A 13,789-nucleotide genomic window follows, 5' to 3' on the forward strand; every position below is an offset into this window, starting at 1 on the left:
GACTTTAATGCATCTCTCTTAGTGGAGTCAAATAAATAAATAGAACTAAACTGGAATTTGTTTTAGGTGATTTTACCATTTTTTGATTTTATGCTATGCATCAGACAGTGCTAGGTACTTTATGATAATGTTACTGCCATTTTACAGAGGAGTAAACTGAGGCTGTGGTCCATGTGATCAGATTGGCTAGTTTTCTGTGATTATAGTTTCAGTGTGTCTGCCTTCTGATGCCCTCTCACAACACCTACCGTCTTACTTGGGTTTCTCTTACCTTGGGCGTGGGGTATCTCCCCATGGCTGCTCCAGCAAAGCGTAGCCACTGCTCCTTACCTTGGACAAGAGGTATCTACTCACAGCAGCCCCTCCTGACCGTGAATGTGGAATAACTCCTCTCGGCCCTCCTGTGCCCACGCAGCCGCCGCTCCTTGGAGGTGGGATAACTCCTCTCAGCCGCCGCCCCCGGCCTCGGCCGTGGGGTAGCTCCTCTCGGCCACTGCCCCTGACCTCCTGCCCAGGGTAGCTCCTCTCGGCAGCCGCCCCCGACCTCTTGCCCGGGGTAGCTCCTCTCAGCAGCTGCCCCCGGCCTCAGCCGTGGGGTACCTCTTCTCAGCCGCCGCCCCTGACCTCCTGCCCAAGGTAGCTCCTCTAGACCGCCGCCCCCGACCTCCTGCCCGGGGTAGCTCCTCTCGGCCGCCACCACCAGCCTCGGCCGTGGGGTAGCTCCTCTCTGCCATGCTTCTGCGTGGTCCGTCGCAGCCACCGCACTTCTGCGTGGTCCGTCGCAGCCGCCGCACTTCACAATCCGTCGCAGCCACCGCGACGGATGGGTCATGGTGGAGAGGTCTGACAGAATGTGGTCCACTGGAGAAGGGCATGGAAAACCACTTCAGTATTCTTGCCTTGAGGACCTCATGAACAGTATGTGCAGATGACACCACCCTTATGGCAGAAAGTGAAGAAGAACTAAAGAGCTTCTTGATGAAAGTGAAAGAAGAGAGTGAAAAAGTTGGCTTAAAGCTCAATATTCAGAAAACTAAGATCGTGGCATCTGGTCCCATCACTTCATGGCAAATAGATGGGGAAACAGTGGAAACGGTGTCAGACTTTATTTTTGGGGGGCTCCAAAATCACTGCAGATAGTGATTGCAGCCATGATATTAAAAAAACGCTTACTCCTTGGAAGGAAAGTTATGACCAACGTAGATAGCATATTTAAAAGCAGAGACATTACTTTTCCAACAAAGACCCATCTAGTCAAGGCTATGGTTTTTCCAGTAGTCATGTATGGATGTGAGAGTTGGACGGTGAAGAAAGCTGAGTGTTGCAGAATTGACGCTTTTGAACTGTGGTGTTGGAGAAGACTCTTGAGAGTCCCTTGGACTGCAAGGAGATCCAACCAATCCATCCTAAAGGAGATCAGTCCTGGGTGTTCATTGGAAGGGTTGATGTTGAAGCTGAAACTCCAATACTTTGGCCACCTCATGCAAAGAGTTGACTCATTGGAAAAGACCCTAATGCTGGGAAGGATTGCAGGCAGGAGGAGAAGGAGACGACACAGAATGAGATGGCTGGATGGCATCACCGACTCGATGGACATGGGTTTGGGTAGACTTCGGAAGTTGGTGATGGACAGGGAGGCCTGGCGTGCTGCAATTCATGGGGTTGCAAAGAGTCGGACACGACTGAGCGACTGAACTGAACTGAACTGAACTGAACTGAAACTGAGGCTGTGCCAGGTCACTCAATTAACTATCCAGTACTAGTATTAAATGTCTGAACCCAAGTCTTTGACTCCATAGCGACTTTGTTAGAGCCTCTTTAGAAAGCAGAGCTTCGTTTCATGGAAAACATTTCTTACAAGAAGGACAAAGACACTCCAGCCCTCATAGAATCCCTGATGCCTCCAGGGCAGCTTCTGGCTAATGATGGGCAGTCCCAGAGCCTTCATTTGCAGGGTGATAATGACAAGAGAACAAGTGGTCCAAGGATACTTGGCAAGAAAGAGTGAAAGACAAGGCAGTAGCTTAAGTGCTGCGTTTGTGCACAGCCCTGACCTCCCAGAACACCAGTCACTGCAGCTTCTGCAGTGACCTAAACCCCGTTCTTTCACTTAGGAAAATAACAAAAGAAGAATCTTTGTGTCTACGGAAGACCAGCTGGCAGCAGGAAAGGAGAGCCTCTAATTTTGCTCTAGACACCAATGCATGCTTTGGGCTTTGGTCCGTCTCCTCAGTTTTTGCTCTTTGGATGGCACAATGCTTTAATTATTATTGTCTGCTATTATCATCATGGTTTAATTGTTGGTTTGCTGTACCATAGCTCAGAGGGGGGCATTTTGTAAAACAAGTATTATTTTCTTATTGTAATTTCCAATGTCACTAAGGATAATTTAAACTGCCTTCTCATTTGGGGACAGGAGTGATTTCTGACCCCCTTCCCCCTGCAGCAGCTGTTCTTTCTCATGCTGTTTTCCCCTGATGATCCGTTGTTATGACTGTTCTTGGTGCAGTATCCACTGTGTTCACACAGTGGTGATGACTTGAAAGCACCCAAAACCCTTTTTGTATTCTGGGGCTAGTCGGAAGGCAAGTGAAATCAACATAAAGATGCTATGATTTTTTTTTTTTAGTCTTTTCTAGTTTATGCATCTTTCTAATATATGATGGATACAGATGATGGAGGTGGGAAGTATCCAAGAAACGCCCACTGTTTCAAGTTTTCTTCAGAGACTGAGAGCTGAAGACCAGACTCGAGTTTGCCTGCAGACAGCATCTGAATGTGTAGCCTCCTGCAATGACAATTCGATGCTCTCCTAGCTTTTGAGATGAAAGTTCTGGCAGGGGTTGAAGCTGAGTGTCATGAACCTTACCCACAAAGCCCAGGGCAGAGTCTTAGTGGTAGACTGGTGGGCAGAGGTAAGGGAGTGAGGGTCAGATGGGGACACCCTCACCTGGGGACCTGCTGTCAGGACACTGTGGTGGAAAGTGGGACTCTGTAGAAAGAAACCCCAGAACAGGGTTGGTCCTGCAGTCCTGGCACCCTGGAGTTAAAAAGAATGTCAGCCAATCAGAAATGCAGATGGAGCCCCAGAGAGAGAGCAAGCAGAGTTTCCAGGCAGCCCCCAGGGGAATGGGAAAGAGACCCGCGGGGTTGGTGAGCTGAGCTGGTGTACTTGTCGGCTGTCAGGAAGGCCCAGGCTGCATGCCAGTCAGACTTAGAACACCGAGACCAACCCAAAGGCGCTCCTTTGTGGGAACAGGGCTCTCTGCTCCCTGCCCCTAGCCCTACCCCAGCACCATGGAAACTCCTCTCTGCAAGACCCCCAGGGCCATGCCCGCCTTGCCTTCTTTCGTGGCTCGGACAGCATTGTCCTGCCCTGAGACTGTCTCCTCTCCTGGCTCCTCGGGATGCACCTTTTTCTGGTTTACCTTCTACCTCCTCCACTCCTCATTCTTGGTCTCCTGCATGGGTTTCTCTTCCTCTGTTCATCCTTAACGCCCTGCGTCTCTAGGACTCCCTTCCTGCTGTGCTGCTCACACTGCCTGCTCACTGGGTGGGCTTGTCCTAACCCACAGCTCCAGGTCTCACCCACCTGCGCTCATGCTCTTGTCTGAGTGCTCTTGTTCTGAAGAACTTGTAGTGTCCTGGGCGTGCCCATCTCCCCATCCCATCCATGTCCTTGAGCAGCCTCTTTTCTCTGCCTGACCATTCCCTTTCCTTCTCACAGTCCTCGACAACCCCTTCATCTGGACACGTCCTGTTCATCTCTCAAGACTCAGCCTAGTTGTTCCCTCCTCCAGGGGCCTTGCCTCACCCCTCGGCCTGAGGTAGGGGCCTTCTCTTTGCCTATCTGTACCATAGTACTTATCACACCACACTTAGGGGCAGAAACAAGCCATGTTCTTGTCTGTATCACCAGTGCCCGGCATGTATCTGCACCCAGTACCAGCTATCCGTTGATTGGATGCGTGAATATTGGTCAGAAGACGTAGAGCTGTACTTGGAGAGTGTGAGACCATGGCCGCAGCATCCATGTGTCTCCTGGTTTTAAACAAAGTCAGCTCTGGCCCAGGGTCTATGCAGTTTGCTCCTGTCTCTTTGGTGGTGATAGGATGCCAAAGACATAGCTGTGAGATTCCAGGGGCTGGATGTGGGTAGTAAAGGGAGATGTCAGAACCTGTAGTAAAATAGGAAGTATCTTCCTTAGCATATAGGATTTAAGCTGCCCCTCGTCAAGTGATACACACAGCAAGGACTATGGGTGAGTTTGGCCGAACTGTGGGTTTCCCTGAACGCTGATGAGCCGTTCATTCATTCATCAGTTCAACCAAACCAGAAGCTTAGTGTAGATTAGGCTTGGTCCTGAGCACTAAGGATACAGATGTGAAGGAGACACAAACACAACAGTTAAGGAACCAGCAAGACAGGTGAGTAAGACAGACTGACTCTGATACACAGGAGCACGGAGAGGCGCATCTCACCAGACCGGGGCCCTGGGGAGGATATGGAGAAGCCAGTGGAAAGCTCCCTAACTGGAGGTGGGGTATCTACTAAGACATGTTAGTCAGATGGTGTATTAGTTTACTAGGGCTGCTGTAACAAGCTAAATGACAACAGAAATTTATTTTCTCATACTTCTAAAGCCTAGAAGTCCAAAACCAAGGAGTACATTGGGTCACGCTGCTATGATAGCTCTAAAGAAGGATCTGTGTCGTTTCTCAGCTCCTGGCAGTTAGCTGCCAGCAATCCTTGGCCTTCCTTGGCACGTGGACACATCTCTCCAATCTCTGCTTCCATCTTCACCTGGTGTCCATCCCTGCATCTCCTCGATGCCTCTGTTTCCAGATCTCCCTCTCCTTTCTCGCAGAAAGACATCAGGCACTGGACTCAGGACCCACCCTGCTCCAGATCTTAACTTGATAACATTTACAAAGACCCTATTTCCAAGTAAGGTTACATTCACAGGGACGGGGGATTAAGACTTGAACAGATCTTTTGGTGGGAGACCATGCAAGCCATTACAGGTGGCATGAGGGCACATGCAGGTGTTGGAAACATCTGGGCAGAGGGAAGTCCCCAGAGCCAGAGAAAAAAAAGAAATGCGTGAAGACTGAGAGGAAGAGGCGGAGGCAGTTATCCCCTATGAAGCCTGGCTAGATTCTACAGGCAAAGGCGAACGACTGGTCAGATGCGCAGTTCAGAAAAATCAGCTGGCCCTGGTGGAAAAGATGGACGGAAAGGGTAGGAAAGAGTCTGGGTGCAGGAAGGCCAATTACTAGCTTGTCTGTGTCTGCCTCTGTAACACCGTTCTCTCTCTCTCACAATCATCTTCCTGTCTCACTCTCCCTGTGCTTTGCTTTGCTTTCTCCTTGAAGGTTTCCTTGCCTCTCTCAATTAGGAGAAGACAACGAAAGGCTTTTGGTGCCAGACAGACGTGGTTCGAATAGCACCTCTGACCGTATGAGCTGTTTGATGCAGCCCCGGCCCCCAGCAAGTCACCCTAGTTAACCCCTGGGGACTCTAGTTCCCTCCTCAGCAAGACGGCAAAAAATAGGCTCCAGTGTACGGGCTTGTCATGAGCATGGCAGACAATATGCACAAAGTACTTGGCACGTAGATTTCCAACACAGGATCAGTTCTCTTCTTCCTCTGGTTATTTCAATGGCACTTTATTTATCCCACGCACTTAGCACCTCCTGCACCTATTATTATGTTGTGTGCCTCTCTTTCAATAAACAGCGGCAGCCTCCAGGGCAAATACACAGCCTTCCACATTTCGGCAGCTCTCGGCACAGAGCGTGATGTGCACACCCCTCCCTCTTCCGTGCCGGGTGTTGTGTTTGAGGCCCAAAGAAACAAGCGCACAAAACAGGCAAGGCGTCAAGATGAAGGATCGCCTTCCCACAGCTTGGTGGGCATGGGATCCCCAGACGAGTTTCAGTATGGAAGAAGCCAGAAGGAGACCGGATGGTCACCTGCAGGGGGACTGCTTAGGCAAACCCAAATGTCTGCTTGGGTCCAGAAGTACCCTTATCAATGACAGCCTCTAATTAGCATTTTATTACACTTGGTTTCTATGGGATGAAAAATGTCTTCAATAAGAGTCTTAATACAACGTGGTTGGCTTGGCAAAGCCCCTGACTAGCTTCAGGGATGTATCATGAAAAAGGTCACCAGCACCCAGAGTAGCCCCTGAGCTAATTTCCCTGCATCCGATGTTGCCCTTACCAGGCTGTTCTTATTCGGCCACAGGATCTTCAAATGAGAATGGGACCTTGGAAGGCCTCAGCTTGAAATCCTTCCATGACATTCCTTCATCCATTGAATAAAATCTAACATTTTCTCTGACCCACAGCCCCAGCAGACCTGGCCTCTGCCTGCCTCTCCTGGGCCAGGGACAGCCTCGATGGCCTTTCTGCTGCTCTGATGCTCCGAGCTGCTTCCCTTCCGGAGCCTTTGCTCAACGCTGCCCATTATCCACTGAAAGCATCCTCCCACCTCTTGCCCTGTCCAGCTCGTCACGTGGCTGCCTCCCTTTGAGCCTTTCCTCTTCCTTAAATGTCACTTCCTTGGAGAGGTCTTCCTGGCCAGTCTGTCTAACCCGACGACTCTAACTCGGTGCTCTGCTGCTGCCTCCATTTCACGTGCCATCAGCCGTTCTGATGGGGTTGTGTGTGTGCGGGAGGATTGCCCATTTCCAGAGACAACTGGCAGAGGGCACCCTGTCTGTCCTCTTCGCCTTTATCTTCCAACACCCAGCATCCAGGAGGTGTTTACATAAACAAAGGCAGCAAGAGGTCTGGAACTTCACTTTCTCTCCTCTCCGTTGCCAAGCAGCATGGCTTCTGCTTGCAAAGGACCTCAGGCTCCTCCTCCGCCTCGGGTCTCCTCCTCTCACCTCTGTTGACCGCATCAGTGCTGAGCCTTTGACTTTGTCTGATTATCAGACCAGTTAAGCTGAATGCAGTGAACTGGCACTTTTAATTCCAGGTCTTGGTATCAGCCCCTTAACCTTATGTATGGTTCTCATGTAAACTATTGATCACCGACGGGGCCAGGCTTGGCTCTCGGCACAGCCTCTTCCTTCTGAAGGTGCTGTTGGGGTGGTGTTGTCGGGGGAAGGAGAGGAAGTGCCAAGGTCTGACCTGGACTGTAATTATAGAATGTAGTTCTGGCTTGCTCTCTGACCAGCCCTTGACCTTGAGTGAGTTATTTAATTTCTCGGAACCTCAGTATTCTCATTTTTAAAGAGGACAGTGATGCTACCTACAAAGTAAAGATGCCCATGAGGACTAGATAGGATCAGCTGAAACTGCCTTGTACACAGTGGTTATTGTATAAGTATGTTTTCTTTCGTTTCTGCTTAGTCTCCATAGTCTCTTTTTTCACATGTCCCATCAATCTGGCCCCCCTGAGGCTTCATTTATTGATTCTTCAATTCACTCACTCATTCATTCCATTATTCACCCTCGGGGACCTCAGTCGGTCTCTAACCAGAAGAGGATTAAACCCAAACTCTGTCAGCTAATCTTGAGGTCCCTCTCAATCCAGTTCTGTCCCCAAGACATCCTCACCCCCCTGGAAGTCCAGTGTGGGAATCCCCGTTCTTCCCAGGCACCTTAACCTCCCGTCTGGGTCTTGTTTGTGTTACTGCATCCAAAGAAGACACCCTCCCTTTCATACCACCCAGACTCCTAGCCCCATCTCCTCCTCCATCCCCTGACACGCCTGGTCCATGAGAACCTCTCTTCCCTGAGAGCACGTGCAGCAGTCCACATGGCTACCACGTGGTCTGCCCCAGTGGGTGGTGTCGATTTCCCAGTGCATCACGGACCACGGAGGAAGCAGAGAAGCCAGGGGCAGCTTAGCACAGTAGGGAGGACACCTGTTTGCTCTGCTTGCTGGGGCACCCCTTCCCCCTCAGTCAAGCGTGGGGCCCCAGTCTGCCGACCTGTTGCCCGTGAAGCAGCTCGGAGAGAAGCCCCTCTGTTTTCACTCCGTCAGAAGCCCTTGGAGGGGAGGCCTGCCAGGGGGTCTAGAACATGGCCATTGAAGAAACCCCCACAGCTCTGGTACTGAGGAAGCTCCACTTGTACCTATAAAAGGATCTATCTAGGAAATCCAACAGAGAAGGCAATGGCACCCCACTCCAGTCCTCTTGCCTGGAAAACCCCATAGATGGAGGAACCTGGTAGCTGCAGTCCATGGGGTCGCACAGAGTCAGACACGACTGCAGCGACTTAGCCGCAGCAGCAGCAGCAGCAGCAGAAAATCCAAGAACTTAGCTTGAATCCTGCTGGAACTGGTGACTGAAAGCAAGAAATACACACACATATCCAACAATAAATACGTAACTGGTAATTAAATTCCACTCATAATGGAGCTGAAACCTAAAAAAATGAATTTAAAAGGAAGAGTACAAAGAGGAAAACCATGAAACCTTACCAGAATACATAAACTAAGCCCTAAATAAGTTAAGGCATCTACAGTGGGAAAATAAGTAAAGATATCAATTTGCCCAAATCCGTCAATAAATATGTGCAGTTTCAACCATAGTATCCATGAGATTGGGAAGAACTTGAAAGGGTAAATTTGGGAAATTAGCTAAGAAATTTGGTGGTGGGGGGGGATTATGAAGGGGAACTTGCCCTATAAGAATTACCAAAACATGAGACTGAAAACTGAAGTCAGCCGAGTGAGTAGCTGTGCTCCAGGTACCTCACGTTGGATTCTGTCTCAGCCGAGGAGGGAGCCCAGGAACGGATAAGAGTCTAGACTCAGACCCCATGGCCAAGGTTTCAGACCCACTGAGAGAGAGAACCTGGATTACCCAGTCACAGGTGTTCACATTCAGGTACTCGGAAGCATCATTAGAAGGGTTAGACCTAGCCGAGGCAGTGGGGCTACCACGGTGAACAGGAGATGGCCCCACACATGAAAGTCATGCTCTTGTTGGGAAGAGGGGTGGTGAACAAATCAATAAACTAAGGTTAGATTGTAACAAATACTAAGGATGAAGTAAACTGAGCATCTAGATAGAATGTGGAAGAGGCTACTTTGGGCAGGTAGCCCATGTGGGAAAATCATGAACCTATCAGCTCAGTTCAGTCGCTCAGTTGTGTCCGACTCTTTGCGACCCCATGAATTGCAGTGCGCCAGGCCTCCCTGTCCATCACCAGCTCCCGGAGTTTACCCAAACCTATGTCCATCGAGTCAGTGATGCCATCCAACCATATCATCCTCTGTTGTCCCCTTCTCCTCCTGCCCCCAATCCTTCCCAGCATTAGGGTCTTTTCCAATGAGTCAACTCTTTGCATGAGGTGGCCAAAGTATTGGAGTTTCAGCTTCAACATCAACCCTTCCAATGAACACCCAGGACTGATCTCCTTTAGGATGGACTGGTTGGATCTCCTTGCAGTCCAAGGGACTCTCAAGAGTCTTCTCCAACACCACAGTTCAAAAGCATCAATTCTTCGGCGCTCAGCTTTCTTCACAGTCCAACTCTCACATCCATACATGACCACTGGGAAAACCATAGCCTTTACTAGACGGACCTTTGTTGGCAAAGTAATGTGTCTGCTTTTAAATATGCTATCTAGGTTGGTCATAACCTTCCTTCCAAGGAGTAAGCGTCTTTTAATTTCATGGCTGCAATCACCATCAGCAGTGATTTCAGAGCCCCCCAAAATAAAGTCTGACACTGTTTCCACTGTTTCCCCATCTATTTCCCATGAAGTGATGGGATCAGATGGCATGATCTTAGTTTTCTGAACATTGAGCTTTAAGCCAACTTTTTCACTCTCCTCTTTCACTTTCACCCTCGAAAAATTAAACTATACAAGTTCTGAGAAAATATTAAAGTTTTGCTTTTTAATCACTGGGAGAAGAAGAGGGTTTGCCCAAGCCTATCATGACATTCAATATCCTTAAGGGAAAATATTAACATACTTGATTACATAGACTGAGTAACTCCTATACCAAAAAGGACACCACAAGCAAAATTTAAAGGAAAAGGGGACACCAGATGCTAGGAAAAAATGTTAACAATAAATATATAAAAAGGAATATATGTATATAAGGATAATAAATATTTAAAAATTATAATGTGTGAACAGAATTTATAAAGACAAATAACTCAATTAAGATGATAAGAGGTGTGAATATATACAAATGACCAATAAATATATGCAAAGATATGCAACCTTACTAAATTATCTAAATATAAAACTCTAGTGCAATTCCATTTCAGTTTAGCAGATGGGCAAGTATTTTAATATAGAATATATTTACATTGTAATATCTGATGTTGGAGAAGGCAATGGCAACCCACTGCAGTCCTCTTGCCTGGAAAATCCCATGGACGGAGGAGCCTGGTAGGCTACAGTCCATGGGGTCGCTAAGAGTCAGACACGACTGAGCGACTTCACTTTCACTTTTCACTGTCATGCATTGGAGAAGGAAATGGCAATCCACTCCAGTGTTCTTGCCTGGAGAATCCCAGGGACGGGGGAGCCTGGTGGGCTGCTGTCGATGGGGTTGCACAGAATCAGACACGACTGAAGTGACTTAGCAGCAGCAGCAGCAGTAATGTGAAGTTTAGAGAGAAGAGTTGTATGACGACTGTTCAGTGGGAATGTAAGTTGACACGATTACTTAAGAGAATAATTTATCAGGTTTTATCAATAATTTTAAATATATACCCATTCACCCCCAAATTATTCCTACAATGCAACTGAAATCTTAACATAAATGAAAAACACTACATAAAGATGGGTATGTTCCTTGCAGTATTATATGAAATAGTGAAAAATAACCATATACCTTTCTATAGGAAAAAAATGAAGTAGATGTAGCTCTCCATTATATAGTATTAAGTGAAGAAACTTACATAAAACTGTGTAAAATATAGTCCCCATGGTAGGGGGATGTATGTGTGCACATTGAAAAAAATCTGGAAGAATGTGCAGCAACCTAAAATCAAGTGGAAAGTTCTAGAAAACAGATCGGTTGATGGGAGAATTTTTTAAAATTCAGGACACCTGTATATTGTTAGCCTTTTTCTGCCTCAAGCATGTCTTATTTTTATAATTTTAAGACATTTTTAAACAGATACAGTGATAAGTGGAGAGAATCCCTGGCGACTCAGCGGTAAAGAATCCATAAGCGAATGCAGGACACCCGGGTTCAATCCCTGGGTCGGGAAGATCCTCTGGAAAAGGAAATAGCAACCCACTCCAGTATTCTTGCCTGGGAAATCCCATGGACAGAGGAGCCTGGCGGGCTACAGTCCATGGGATTGCAAGAGTCAGACACAATTTAGCAGCCAAACCACCAAAAGTGATAAGTGGATTGGATCCTGGATCAGAAGAAGGACATCAGTGGCAACACTGGTGAAGTCCAGATCAAGTCTGGAGTTGAGTTCATAGTAACGTACCTATGTTGGTTTCTTAGTTTTGACGAATGTACACAGGGAAATGTAAGATGTTAACAATGGCAGAGGTGGTGAGGGGTCTGTAAGAATTCTGTGTATTATCTTTGCAACTTTCCTGTAAGTCTGAAATTATTCCAAAATTAAAAAAAAAAAATTGATTAGGAGAGAGAAACAGAGAGACAGGCTGGTATCCAAGTTTTGCTCTGGGATACAAAAATGTAGGCTCACCCTTGCCCCACTGCATCTGGACCATCTTCCCAAAGATGCTAAAGTTACCTATGACCTTTGCTCCCCACCACACACTTTTTCTAAGACTTAGATTTTTAGAGCAGGTTTAGGCTTCCAGGTGGCTTGAGTGGTAAAGAATCTCCCTGTCAATGCAAGAGCCACAGGAGATGAAAGTTCAACCCCTGGGTCGGGAAGATCCCATGGAGGAGGAAGTGGCAACCACTCCAGTATTGTTGCTCAGAGAATCCCATGGACAGAAGAGCTTAGTGGGCTACAGTCCATGGGGCCACAAAGAGTCAGACACGACTGAGCAACTGAGCATGTACAGGTTCGCAGAAAAACTGAGAGGAAGGTACAGAGATTTCCCACTGACCCTCTGCCCCCACCACACACAGCTTCTCCTGTTATCAGCATCCCTGTCAGAGTGGTACATTTGTTACAATTGATGAACCTACACTGACACATCATTATCACCCAATGTCCATCGTTTACATTAGGGTTCACTCTTCATACCCATTATTCTAAAGGTTTGAACAAATGTGTAATGACATGTATCCACTATTATAGTATCATAAGAGTATTTCCGCTGCTCTCAAAATCCTCTGTGCTCACCAGTTCTTCCCCTCTCCGTGACCTGGCCTCTGGCAATCACTGATCTTTTTGCTATTTCCATAGTTTTGCCTTTTTCAGAATATTCTATATTTGGAATCATACACTATGTAGCCTTTTCAGAATGGCTTCTTTCACTTAGTAATATGCATTTAAGGTTCCTCTATGTCTTTTCATGGATTAATAGCTCATATCTTTTTAGGGCTGAAAAATATTCTGTTGTCTGGATTACCATAGTTTATTTATCCATTCACCTACTGAAGGACATCCTGGTTGCTTCCAAGTTTTGGCAATTATGAATAAAGCTGCTCCAACAACAGTGTGCAGGGTTTTGTGTATAAATCAATTTTCAGCTCCTTTGGGTAAATGCTGAGGGGCACGATACAATCCAGACACCATATGGTAAGAGTATGCTTAGTTGTGTAAGAAACTGCCAAACTGTCTTCCCAAGAGGCTGTACCATTTTGTCTTGCCACCAGCAGTGATGAGAGTCCCCACTGCCCCACACCCTCATCAGCGTTAGGTACTGTCAGTATTCTGGATTCTAGGCATTCTAATAGGTATGTAGTGGTATCTTACTTCTTTTTTTTTATTTGCATTTTTCAATGACATATGATGTGGAACATCTTTTCATATGCTTATTTGCCATTTTTATTAATATATCTTCTTTGGTGAGGTATCTGGTAAGATTTAGCCCATTTTTGATCATATTATTTGTTTTCTTACTGTTAAGTTTCATACATTTGACTCTCCATATCTACATATTCAGGATCCACAGATTCAACCAACCTCAAAATGAAAATATGCTAAAAAAAAAAATCCAGAAAGTTCCAAAATGCAAACTTGAATTTGCCATGCACAGGCAAGTATTTACATGGCGTTTACATTGTATTTACAACTATTTACATAGCATTTACATTGTATTAAGTATTGCAAGTAATCTAAAAGTTTTTCAAAGTATACGGGAGGATGTTCTATGCAAATACTAGGCCATTCTGTATGAAGAACTTGAGCATCCTCAGATTTTAGTATCTTGCTATCTTTTGCAGAACAGCAATGTTTAATTTTAATGAAGTCTACCTTATCACTTGCTTTCTTCATGGATCTTGTCTTTGGTATTGTATCTAATATTATATCACTATAATCGAGGTCATCTGAGCTTTCTCCTATGTGATCTTCTCCGAGTTTTATAATTTTACATTTACATTTAGGTCTGGAATCTATTTGAGTTCATTTTTGTGGAGGGTGTAAAGTCTGTGTGTAGATTCATTTTTACATGTGTATGTCCAATAGTTCCAACACCATTTGTTGAAAAAGCTCTCTCTGCTCCATTGTATTGCCTTTGCTCCTTTGTTAAGGATCAGTGGACTATATTAATATGGGTCTATTTCTGGACTTTTGATCTAGTTGTCTATTGAAGCACTGTTATCACACTGTCTTGATTAACGTAGCTTGCTAGTAAGTCTTGACGACAGGTAGTGTCAGTTCTCCAGACCTGTTCTTCAATACTGTGTTGGGTCT

The 13,789-nt window shown here is 46.4% G+C and overlaps 1 protein-coding gene across 1 annotated transcript in view; it reads left to right on the top strand.

Moving 5' to 3' along the window:
- CSMD2 (CUB and Sushi multiple domains 2) overlaps positions 1-13,789 on the top strand; it is a 667,647-nt gene that overhangs the window by 501,009 nt on the left and 152,849 nt on the right. The window lies entirely within an intron of this gene.

Source organism: Giraffa tippelskirchi, chromosome 5 (assembly GCF_054371585.1).
Source record: "Giraffa tippelskirchi isolate mGirTip1 chromosome 5, T2T-mGirTip1v1.2.pri, whole genome shotgun sequence".
NCBI lineage: Eukaryota > Metazoa > Chordata > Mammalia > Artiodactyla > Giraffidae > Giraffa > Giraffa tippelskirchi.